Genomic DNA, 13,025 nt, shown 5'->3' on the forward strand with positions numbered 1-13,025 from the left:
ATATTCATTGACTCCCATGTTCCAAGCATAGAGTAGTAAACAAAACAAAGTCCCTGCCCTCACAGAGCTTGCATTCCAGTAGTGGGGAGCAAATTATACCTATAAACACATTAATTGGATCAGGACTTCTCTATCTCAGCACTATTGACATTTTGGAGCAGACAACTCTTTGCTGTTGGGGGGTTGTCCTGGGCACCCCTTGGCCTTTACCTACTGGATGCTAGTAGCACCCCCATTGAAAATGTCTCCAGACATTGTCAAATGCTTCCGTAGGGGAGCAGAATTGCCCCCTAGTTGAGAATCACTGTATTAGATGATGATAAATCTTGCTTTCTTTAAATTGTGCCAGTCTTACATATCTGGGAGGAAAATGAGCTGCAACAACTCACACATAGTTAGGAAAATAAATCTCCAGACCCCAAAATCACTAAGCCAAGAGAATAGTCAAGCTGGAAACTATGTCAGGCAAACCTGCCTCTCATTTTATTCTAAAATAAGATAGCTACAAAGATAAGAAACTACACACCTCCCTCACAATTTGCCCACAAGGAAATTCCCTGTGGACAAAGGGCAGACAGAACTTAAAGTCATCCCTCAGAGGCTCACCCTAGTCTGACTGCTTCCTCTGCAGTATTGTTTACGTAAAAATGCAGACTCCCTGAGCCAGAGTAAATTGTGTATTCTGCGGAAGGCTGAGCAAGGACCCAAAAGAACGTAACATTTTGTCTCTTTTCAACTTCTAACATGGAAGACCCCACTTTGAGTTGTCTGGTCTTACCAGACTGAACCAGTGGACATCTTACACATATTGACTGATGTCTTATGTCTCCCTAAAATGTATAAAAGTAAGCTGTACCCCTACCACGTCAGGCACATGTTGTCAGGACTCCTGAGGTTGTGGCCCTGGTGTGTCCTTAACTTTGGCAAAATAAACTTTCTAAATTGACTGAGACCTGTCTCAGATCTTTTGGGTTCACATAGCAAAGCTGCAATGAGGAGAACCAAAGATGCTGGCTGCTAAATGTTCTCATCACTTCTATCATGGACCTGTGTGGTTTGGGGCTACTCAACATCCATTATTCTACTCCTGTACCAACTTTTGGTGCAGGAATGCCAACTTTCGGTGAGCCAAGGGTGGAGGTATTTCTACCAGGAGACACAGAAAGGAAGTTTTATTGAATTGGAATTGGAAAGTCCATTACTGAATTGCAATTGGTCTTTTTTGAGCTCCTCTTAAAACATAAAAATATGTGTGAATGGGTAAGAATAGGATTGTAGTATTGGTAATTTGGCCTAACTATCAAAAGGAGTAGGAGCGTTGGGTGCACTGGCTCACTCCTGTAGTCCCAGCACTTCAGGAGGCTGAGGTGGGCGGATCACTTGAGGTCAGGAGTTCGAGACTAGCCTGGCCAACAGGGTCTTTACTAAAAATACCAAAAGTTAGCTGGATGTGGTGGCTCATGACTGTAATCCCAGCTACTTGAGAGGCTGACGCAGGAGAATCAGTTGAACCCAGGAGGCAGAGGTTGCAGTGAGCTGAGATGGCGCCACTGCACTCCAGCCAGGATGACAGAGAGACTCCATCTCAAAAAACCAAAACCAAAACAAAACGAAAGTACTAGGAGCGTAACCTCACCTAGGAAGCACCACTGGAGACTCAGGCTCCTCATCTCAACGGGCAAAGAATCCCAGCAGCTGAGATACTGGCCCAAAGCAAAGGGAACCCGGAAAAAAGGTGTGGAAGTCACATATAATTATCTATAGCCAGGTGACCAGTTGCAGAAACAAAGATGGTGGTCTCTGTTGGCCTCTATAGTTCTTTCCTTGCTGTAACATATATGTGGCAGATTGAAAATTTTACAGTTCCAGTTCCAGAATAAAATATGCAAAATGTAAATTTGTTTCTTTTCCAAAAAAGTGTAATTAACTTAGCATTCAAACACAACCACTGATGGTAATTTTGCTTGTTTGTTTGTTTGTTTGTTTTGTTTTTTTGTAAGACAGGATCCCACTATGTTGCTCAGGCTTGTCTCAAACTCCTGGGCTCAAGTGATCCTCCCACCTCAGCCTTCAAAAGTGCTGGGATTACAGGTGTGAACCCAGCCAGTAAAAATTTTTAAATACCAAATTTAAAGTTACTCAATTTCATTGGGGCCAAATCCTTAGTGTGGTTTGCCTCCTTTATGTCCTTCCTCTTTTTCCTTAAGGATGACCTTAGCTTCGGGGGCTTATGTATTGACTTGGTACTAGATAAGGGACATTTACTCTGTGAGTCATGCTCTTGGCTTAGTGGCCTCCACTAAGATATAGCTTTTTTTCTCATTCGGTCTGCAGGAATTGCAGTGCATAGGCATCTGCTGTTGGTATCTACAACTTTACCTTGACCTCAGATTTAGATTCCCAGATACTCTGTGTATTAGTTAATGGAATACTAGCTGTGATGACAAATAAACTCCAAAAGTTCAATGGGTTAACGCAACGAAAGTTTATTGGTAGCTCGTATACCAGTCCAGTGTGGGAGTTCTTAATTAGTAAGTGGCTTTCCTCCATGCAGAAATTTAAGAACCCACCGATCTTTCATGTTGTGGCTCTAGGATTCTCTAAGGCAGAAGTTCCCACGCTTTCTTGGTTGATACTGCCCGTAGAGTGTCAGTAATATATTTTTAGGGCTGCAGACCAAAGGAAATACCCATTAGTTTTTTTTACTAAGTAGTTAGGGCCACACAATGCAATAGTAGTCATTTGCTCAGTGTCCTACGAATGGTGCTACATTTCCCTCAAACATGTAAAGTATCCCAGAGAGCTCCACTGGTCGATTATAGTGTATTCTTCTACCGCTGTTTCCCATGAATATTTACTATATCCTCAGGTACACTCTGTGCATTCACTGTGGTTGCCAAACTGTGTGGAGGAACCATAACGCTATGGAGTATTGTCTTCCGGCCATGGGAAGAGAAGAGAAAAGCACCCATCACCCCTGCTGCTTCTTTTTTTGTTTTCATTTGTATTTATGTATTTATTTTTTGAGATGGGGTCTCACTCTGTCGCCCAGGCTGGAATGTAGTGGCGCTATCTCGGCTCACTGCAATCTCTGATTCCTGGCTTGAAGCGATTCTCCTGCTTCAGCCTCCCTAGTAACTGAGTAGCTGGGAACACAGGCGTGCACCACAATGCCTGGCTAATTTTTGTTTTTAGTAGAGATGAGGTTTTCTCATCTTGGCCAGGCTGATCTCGAACTCCTGACCTCAGGTGATCCACCCACCTTGGCCTCTCAAAGTGCTGGGATTACAGGCATGAGCCACCATGCTTGGCTGCACCCCTGCTTCTTAATAACTTCTGCTTACCTTCCATCGGCAAGAGCTAGACATATTGCCCTATCTCTATGCTAACAAGACAGGGACATGCAGCCTCTAGCTGGGATGTCACTGCTCGGCATGGAAGTAAGAGCATGCATTTCTGGTAGGCAGCCAGCTGTTTCTAACACACTTGGCAACCTCTTCATCCTGACTTGCATACTCGGGTTGTTTGGCTCATTCTCAAATGGCTCTGAGCCCTGTGGGAGTGGCAGTAGGGACTGAAAGCTAGTCTGATCTAGTGTGCATCAAATTAATGAGCCAGCCCTTGGGTTCATCTCCCCAAACATCTCCCTCAGTTATTGCTACTTTACAACTCAGTTGCCGTGTGGGATTATAGGGGTCCCATTCAAGGCTTGCAAGTTTATGGGTATATTCTGGAAAGTTTAAACATCTCTGCTCTGGTAATTAGAGACCTACTTTGAGTTTCCATTAGCAAACATTTCCACACCCTGCCTCACCCATCAAACAGATGACGCCACCCCTAAGGAGGAGGACAGTCCTAGACCCTTCACATCGACCCATTATGTGTTTATCTCATCAGCTCTTCAAACTTTTTACTTCTGTGGGCAGGAAGGAATTCAACATTAACACATATTGTTATTCTAATTTATTGTGCTTTAGTGTATCATATATATGCCCTTTTGTTTCAGTCTGTCTTTCCATTTTCCAAGCCAAGTTTTGATATTTCCAAACATTTTTCTCCTTCAGATTCATAGATTTTACGTTTTCATGGCTTTGAAGACTATTGTCTCAGTACATACAAAGTCTCAGAAAGCCACATAGTTTACCCTTTGGTCTTCTGATATTTTTGTTTTTTCCTCCCTTGAGCAATAAGCCTTTGCCTTTCGGAATAAATATAGCCGTGAAAGATTTACTAGGGTAAATAACAATTTCTCAAAAGAAAAATATATAGAGTAAGCTGGGTGTGGTGGCTCATGCCTGTAATCCCAGCACTTTGGGAGACCAAAGTGGGTGGATCACTCTGTCAGGAGATCAAGACCAGCCTGGCCAATATGGTGAAACCCCGTCTCTGCTAAAAATACAAAAATTAGCCGGGCGTGGTGGCAGACGCCTGTAGTCCCAGCTACTTGGGAGGCTGAGGTAGGAGAATCGCTTGAACCCGGGAGGCAGAGGTTGCAGTGAGCCGAGATTGTATCACTGCACTCCAGCCTGGGCAACAGGGCAAGACTCCATCTCACAAAAAAAAAAGAAAAAGAAAAATATGTAGAGTAATATTTTAGACTAACATCTAACTACAATTATGAACATTTACTTATGTAATTGATTTTCCTTTTCTATTTTTTCCTCCATTATTGTGTGTAGGTTGTGTTGGTAGTTAAATTTACTATTTGGGATTTGGGGTCAGGCAGCATAGCTCATGTCTGTAATCCCAACAGTTTGGGAGGCCAAGGTGGGAGGATGATTTGTGCTCAGGAGTTTGAGACCAGCCTGGGCCCTATAGTGAGACCCTGTCTCTATAATTAAAAAAAAAAAAAAAAAAGTCTATTTTTATATATATGGAAAAAATGAGTTTAACATTTGGTCCATCAGTATCAGAATACTGAGTCTACACCACTGCAGAATTAAAGAACAAATGAACATTTCTCATAAATCCCAGGTTTGAGCTCAATGCCCATGGAGCTTGTCTTGACCACTTATAACCATCTGTCCTGTCTGTCCTCTCAGCTATGCACTTGCCTGTCCTTTATACACGCTGCTGGCCTGTGAGTGTCTTGTAAATTGGGTACAACAGGAGGGGCTGCCATTGGTCAGTGATTATAAGGCTGTTAGCATGTCTTGGGTTTAGGACCATGGTTTGAAGGGTGAGATATGAATCAGGAACGGATTGACTACAGCAGGAGAGGCAGAGGCTAAGAAAGAAGTTGCTGTATAAGCTGAATACTGATTAAGCAGTTTATTGTTACTATTATTTTTCTAGAGACAACAAAATCATGAACTTTTTAATCCTACTGGCAGGCTTTTCTTTCCCATCCTTATCTTCACAGAGGCTGAAAAAGGCACTTCCGAATACTTTTAGGGCCCAGAGCATTTTCTGCATTGCTTAAAGGATGCAATTTTTACTTAATCATTCCTTTTTCATAATTTCCCCAAACCTTTTCCTCTAGCTCTTTCCTAAATTGGGTGGCGGCATTCTTGAGTAGCTGCCACCAACTTCCTCTATTTACATTTCTTTTTCCACGTTTACTATTTTAGTATCTTCTCTTCATTCCACAGAAAAAAATTACAAATGCCAAATACAAACAGTTAATAAGACACAATCCTTTCTTAGTGGTATTGAGCCTTGACTGCAGTGGTGAAATATTCCTATGTTAAATATCCACAGCTCTTCTTTCAGTTTGTAGGAAAGGATTTAAGCCTTAATGGTACTGGCATAACAGTGACTAAATGAAAAGTACCTGATAAATATTTGATAAGTCTGGCTGTTACTGATTAATGAAGACGGTAAGAAGAACAATTGTAGGCAGTCAATTCTTGAAAAGTGGCTAGATTTAACATTTAAATATAACCCAAGGTTGGCTGGGCTTAGTGGTTCATACTTGTAATGCCAGTACTTTGGGAGGCTCAGGCAGAAGGATCACTTGAGGCCAGGAGTTCAAGACAAGACTGGGCAACATAGCAAGATCCATCTCTACACACACACACACACACACACACACACACACACACGATTAGCTAGGTGGGTGACACATGACCTAGTTCCATCTACTTAAAAGGCTGAGGTGAGGTGAGAGGATCCCTTGAGCTCAGGAGTTTTAGACTGCAGTGAGCTGTGATTGTGCCATTGCACTCCCGCCTGGGCAACAGAGTGAGACCCTGTCTCTAAATAAATAAATAAAACCCAGAGTCAAAAGTCCAGAATTTGTTTCTAGGTAAAGATCACATTTCAGCCTAGACAAACATCTCCTGGATACAGGAAATTGAGTTAGAAACTGTGCATATCAATCTTCTCTACAACTGTACTCTGAGGAGTTCTGAGGAGCGGTGCCAAAAGAAATTTGAATACTCTCTTTGTTGAGAAACACACTGTCTACTAACTCTTTTAATTTTAAGATGAATGATCAGAAGCAAGAATGAACATGACATGGAATCTTTGAAAGATATTGCAGAATGAGAAAAAGGGGAAAAAAAGAGCAAAAGGGGGCATGTCTTGAAATCTTGGATTTGTAATCTTGGTAGATTTCTAAAACTACCAATTTTAGGAAATGAAATAATATTTTAGAAAACGTTTTGGCATCTTCCATAGAGTATGAAACAAACATGGCCTGCAAGAGAAGAACATTTGTAAAGAAAAAGAGGATATAAGAAAAATGCATGAGATGAAAAGGAAAGATGAGTAGAATAAGAAAATGTTGATAGAAAATTGAAAATTTAATAGTGGAAATTAACATTTCCATTGGAGACAATAGTAACATGGAGAGATTGACAGTGTTAAAAATTGAAATTTCTGGCCAGGCACGGTGGCTCACGCCTGTAATCCCAGCACTGTGGGGGGCCAAGCCGGGTGGATCATGAGGTCAGGAGTTAGAGACCACCGTGGCTAGCACGGTGAAACCCCGTCTCTACTAAAAATACCAAAAAATTAGCCGGGCATGCTGGTGGGCGCCTGTAGTCCCAGCTACTTGGGAGTCTGAGGCAGGAGAATGGCATGAACCTGGGAGGCAGAGCTTGCAGTGAGCCAAGTCTGGACGACAGAGTGAGACTTTGTCTCAAAAAAAGAAAAAGAAAAGAAAAATTGAAATTGCTAACTCAATTTCAAGGACAAATTGATAAAGTTCTCCAAGAAGAAGAGGGAAAGATAAAAAGATTAAAATGAAAAGGAAGATAAAGAGAAGATAAAGAAAGAGACACAAAAGACTGCAGAATTCAAGCAAAAACTGAGATGTTTCTGACCAAGGAATCAAACTAATTAGAATAGAATCACCGATGAAGACACTATCAAGAAAACTTTCCTGAGGTGAAAAAGAGATCTAAGTGTTTCTCCTGATATGATGTGATGGGAGGGGCACAAATCATGAGGATAAAATCTGGCTGGGCCGACTCGTGAGTACGTGACATGCACAGTCAAACAGGGCCCCAGTGGCAAAGGGGCCCACATTTGATTTAATCATCTGCTGTCACTGTCTTTAAATTCTTACCCAGGCTGGAGTGCAGTGGCACAGTCATGGCTCACCACAGCCTCTACCTCCCAGGTGATCCTCCCATCTCAGCCTCTCAACTAGCTGGGATTACAAGCGTGTGCGATCATGACCCAGCTAATTTTTATATTTTATACTAAAAACTTTTATACTAAAAATATAAAAATTAGCCGGGCGTGATGCCACATGCCTGGGTGTGTGGGCGACAGAGCAAGACTCCGACTCAAGAAAAAAACGAAAAGAAAAGAAAGGATTACTTTGATATACTTCAATTGATTGACAAGTCAAAATTAAGACCCGAAGAATAGAGAAGTCATAATGTAAAATTTTAAAGAGGAATCGCACACAGTTTAGTAAATTCAGGAATCAAATTTATTGGGTATTCTGAGGTGGATCCTGCAAATGTGGGTGCAGCTTGCCCCTCAGAGCTCTCGTTAGCAGAACTGTATTTTTCTTCTGCTTCCTTTTTGCACAGTGATACATTTTGTATTTCTCAAGCTACATTCTTCATAGCACAGCTCAGATGAATTCTTTGCTGTGGTTGATGTCCACATAAACCACTCACAAATCCTTTTCTGTACAACACTTGCTACCAAGTACCTTGGTTGAAACATCATGTCAACAAGAATTACATAACAGAAGGAAAGTTACATAAAAACCATGACGGGCATTTCCATTGTCAAACAAATTAAGCAATGATTTTGTACATTGCTGACATCCTGACAACTCCCACTGAATAGTGGGTCTTTTTTTTTTTTTTTTTTTTTTCCTGAGTTGGAGTCTTGCTCTGTTGCAGAGTTGCGATGTTGGTTCACTGCAACCTCTGCCTCCCGGGTTCAAGCAATTCTCCTGCCTCAGCCTCCTGAGTAGCTGGGATTATAGGCGCAAGCCACCATGCCCGGCTATATATATATATATATATATATATGTACACACACACAGACACACACACAAATATATATATACACATACACACAAATATGTATATATACACACACACACATATATATACATATATTTGTATTTGTGTTTTTTTGTATTTTTAGTAGAGACAGGGTTTCACCATGTTGGCCAGGCTGGTCTCAAACTCCTGACATTGTGATCCACCCACCTTGGCCTCCCAAAGTGCTGGGATTACAGGCGTGAGCCACCACGCCCGGCCAATGTGTCATGTTTTTAAATATTGACTGTGAAGAACAAATGACTAAGGGGCAATATATGAACAGCCAGGAAGCCCATCCTCTTATTGTTCATCTTGCAGGGAATGCTCCCACGTGGTTGCGAATTGTAGGATTTTGGCTAAGCTAAACTAGGATTCATGGTTGGATATGTCTGATGAATGCATGAGTCCACAGGTATCCATCTGCCAGAGTTGATTTGTGCTGAGAAAAGAACTGGGGAAGTAGGCTTGTATGAAGGCACTTGGTGGAAGGCAGAATGAGTGAAGAGAAGGAGGAAGGGATGGCAAGAAATGCATGGTGCCTCCCCTATAATTTGCTTGCCTTTTTAACTCAGTTCGACGTTTTTGGTTTTTTTTTTGTTTTTTTTGTTTTTTTTTTTTTTTTTGAGACGGAGTCTCGCTCTGTCGCCCAGGCTGGAGTGCAGTGGCGCAATCTCGGCTCACTGCAAGCTCCGCCTCCCGGGTTCACGCCATTCTCCTACCTCAGCCTCCCGAGTAGCTGGGACTACAGGCGCCCGCCACTGCGCCCGGCTAATTTTTTTTCTATTTTTTTAGTAGAGACGGGGTTTCACCATGGTCTCGATCTCCTGACCTTGTGATCCGCCCGCCTCGGCCTCCCAAAGTGCTGGGATTACAGGCGTGAGCCACCGCGCCCGGCCAGTTCGACGTTTTTAAAGAGAAAGGGATGGCTGGGCGCTGTGGCTTATGCCTGTAATCCCAGCACTTTGGGAGGCCAAGGTGAGTAGATCACCTGTGGTCAGGAGCTCGAGCCCAGCCTGGCCAACATGGTGAAACCCTGTCTCTACTAAAAATGCAAACATTAGCTGGGAGTGGTGGCAGGTGCCTGTAATCCCAGCTACTCGGGAGGCTGAGGTGGAAGAATTGCTTGAACCTGGGAGGCAGAGGCTGCAGTGAGCCGAGATCACGCCACTGCACTCCAGCCTGGGTGACAGAGCGAGACCCCATCTCAAATAATAATAATAATACTAATAATTAAAATAGATAAATAAAGAGAGAGGGACTTCAGGAAGAGGCAAAAGAGGGGGATTTCAAGAAGGAATTTGTGAGGTGTGGGACCATCAGAGCATTGTTCCGATGCCAAATGATAGCACAGGCCACAGAACAGGGAAGAGAAGCTTACTTTTCATGTCAGCATAATTTCCACCAAGTAAAACTGTGCAGCGCGTGGGGGTGCACACCTGAAGTTCCAGATACTCGACCCAGGAGTTCGAGGCTACAGTGAGCTATGACCATGCAGCTGCATTCCAGCCTAGGCGACAGAGCAAGATCTCATCTCTAAAAAACAAAAACAAAAACACTGCAGGGAAGGCCATTGACACCATTAAGATAAAATGTGTACATACAGCAAAACTCCACCATAATGCTATGAGCAGAGTCTCGAAATTAAAATAGTTAAATATGAAAGACACATTTTTGCAAGTTTAATGAAATGAAAATGGTGGCTGGAGGGGGGATGGGAATCAATTGCCAATTGTATCATACCAAATTTGTTTTACTAGAGCAAAGGGAATAATCATGAGAACAGATTATAATAGATGTCTCTGTACTGGGATTTTTGGGTGATTTTGTTTCCCTACATGTCAGTATTTGTTGCCCAGGCTGGTCTCGAACTCCTGGGCTCAAGCAATCTTCCTGCCTCAACCTCCCCAGTAGCTGGGACTACAGCTGTGCACAACTGTGCCTGGATCCAATTTTCTAAAATTATATGATAAAAATATAGTAGTTTTCTCATTTAAATATTTTAAATTTAAATTTAAAATAGCCATAGGAAATTTCATCTTACATAAGCAAAATGTCTGAAGGTGTCCTGATTTCCTGATTGAACAGATCCTTTTTTTTTTTTTGGCTGAAGTCTCACTCAGTCGCCTAGTCTGGAGTGCAGTGGTGCAATCTCTGCTCACTGCAACCTCCACCTCCAGGGTTCAAGCAATTCTCCTGCCTCAACCTGCCAAGTAGCTGGGACTACAGGTGTCTGCCATCATGCCCAGATAATTTATTTTTATTTTTATTTTTATTTTTAGTAGAGACCAGGTTTCACCATGTTGGCCAGGCTGGTCTTGAACTCCTGACCTCAGGTGATCCACCTGCGTTGGCTTCCCAAAGTGCTGGGATTACAGGTGTGAGCCACCACGCCCAGCCAAATCAGGAGTTTTAAATTGGCTATTGTACACTTTAGAACAAAATATATTTCAGATCAAGCCTTTCCCTTTGAATAAACAGGTTGATTAACATTGCCATTCATGCCATTTCGGTAGTTGTTGTTACATTGTTTTCTCAAGCATCTCTATGGCCAAAAGCAACAGTTGGGTGTATGAATCATCTAGGAAGGATTTTGAAATATTCATGGCTGCTTACTGCCCTGCTATCACTTCTTTCAATCTGATCTTATTGGGGCTGGAATTTTAAAAACCTTCCCCCAAATCTCGTATTTCCTCTAGCCTGCATTGTTGAAAGCCACCAGAATATGTGAGAATGCTATAAAATTTCATAGCCTAGCCTTTACAATATGACCTTCTATGCCTTTCTTTTCTTTCCAGAGAGTTTTACACTGCAGGATCTATGCATTTCTATCTAGTTTTATGTCTCCTGGGTGAACCCTCTCCTGCTCTACCACAGGGTCTGTTTGTTCTCACTCTTTCTGTTTTTGATGAGATCATTCCACACTTTATCACCTTCCTGTTTTCCCCTCCCAACCAGCCTGTTCAAGGTTCACGTCTAGGGTCAAGTCAGAGATGCTCAACAAGCTTTCTTGCTTTCTTGCTTTCTTTCTTTCTTTCTTTCTTTCTTTCTTTCTTTCTTTCTTTCTTTCTTTCTTTCTTTCTTTCTTTCTTTCTTTCCTTCTTTCCTTCTTTCCTTCTTTCCTTCTTTCCTTCTTTCCTTTCTTTCTTTTCTTTCTTCCTTCCTTCCTTCCCTTCCTTTCTCTCTTTCTCTCTTTCTTTCTCTCTCCTTCCTTCCTTCCTTCCTTTTTTCTTTCAACGAATATCTATCTTTTCTTTCTTTCTTTTTCTCTTTTCTTTTCTTTTCTTTCTTTCTTTCTTTCTTTCTTTCTTTCTTTCTTTCTTTCTTTCTTTCTTTCTTTCTTTCTTTCTCTCTCTTTCTTTCTTTTCTCTCTTGCTTCCTTTCCTCTCTCTCTCTCTCTCTCTCTCTGTCTCTGTCTCTGTCTCTCTCTTTCTCTTTCTTTCTTTTGATAGAGTTTCACTCTTGTCGCCCAGGCTGGAGTGCAATGACACGATCTCAGCCCATTGCAACCTCCGCCTCCTGGATTCAAGCAATTCTCCTGCCTCTGTCTCCTGAGTAGCTGGGATTACAAGCATGTGCCACCATGTCCGGCCAAATTTTGTATTTCTTGTACAGACAGGGTTTCACCACATTGGCCAGGCTGGTCTCAAATTCCCGACCTCAGGTGATCCGCCCGCCTTGGCCTCCCAAAGTGCTGTGTCTGGCCTCAACAAGCACTTTCAAGGGCCAAGTGAAAAAAAAATGTTACTATGCTAGACACTGAAATGACTCCTAATTACAAAGCTTGTAGCCACTGTCCTGGAGGAAGCACTCACCATCTGGTGGTGGGATTTAGGGAAATGCACAAATTACTAGACAGAATAGATACAGTAATATTAAGTGCCACCCAACAAGTGGAAGTTCTATACGGTTCAATGGGGAGGAGTTAGCTCTATCCTGAAAGCCTTTCTCCGCTGCTTAATCCATGCTGGCCTGTCCCTTTGCTGAATTACTGTTGGAATTATTATTTATTTATAATAAATAAGAATAACTTGTTTTGGCCCTTAGTTATCTATTTCATATGTATTTTAGGTGTGTGTCCTCTCAAATCCTTGAAATCAGGGTACGTGTTAAATGAGTTTTGTTTTACCCCAGAGTAGCCTATAACAGCAGGGTGCCTGGGTTGTATGTCATTGAATTCCAGCTTAGGCAGATCGCATAAGAGCAGGAATGTGGGTGATGCATGGGTCCTCCAGGGAACTGATGTTAGATGCCTCAGTCTCCAAAAGGCTCCACTAAGTCTTTCTACATCATCAAAGCTAAGTAAAAGCTTTAAGCTTACTCTCCCATCTCCAAGACCAGTCTCAGCTTCTCCTCTCAACCAAACTGCATCACTAGCTCCACACATGGAAATCCTGGTACCCCTAAGAGAATGACAGTGACATTTTCCTTTTTGATCCATTATAGTTTCCATGCAACACCTCTTGTTGGCAATCTTGGAGATCACCTATTTTTACTTCCCTCCTTGCCTTCCTCCTGATCAGTGAAAAGTCGTGGTTAAGGTATATGGTTTCTAGAACCAAATTATATGGT

This window comes from Chlorocebus sabaeus, chromosome 11 (assembly GCF_047675955.1).
Source record: "Chlorocebus sabaeus isolate Y175 chromosome 11, mChlSab1.0.hap1, whole genome shotgun sequence".
NCBI classification, from domain to species: domain Eukaryota; kingdom Metazoa; phylum Chordata; class Mammalia; order Primates; family Cercopithecidae; genus Chlorocebus; species Chlorocebus sabaeus.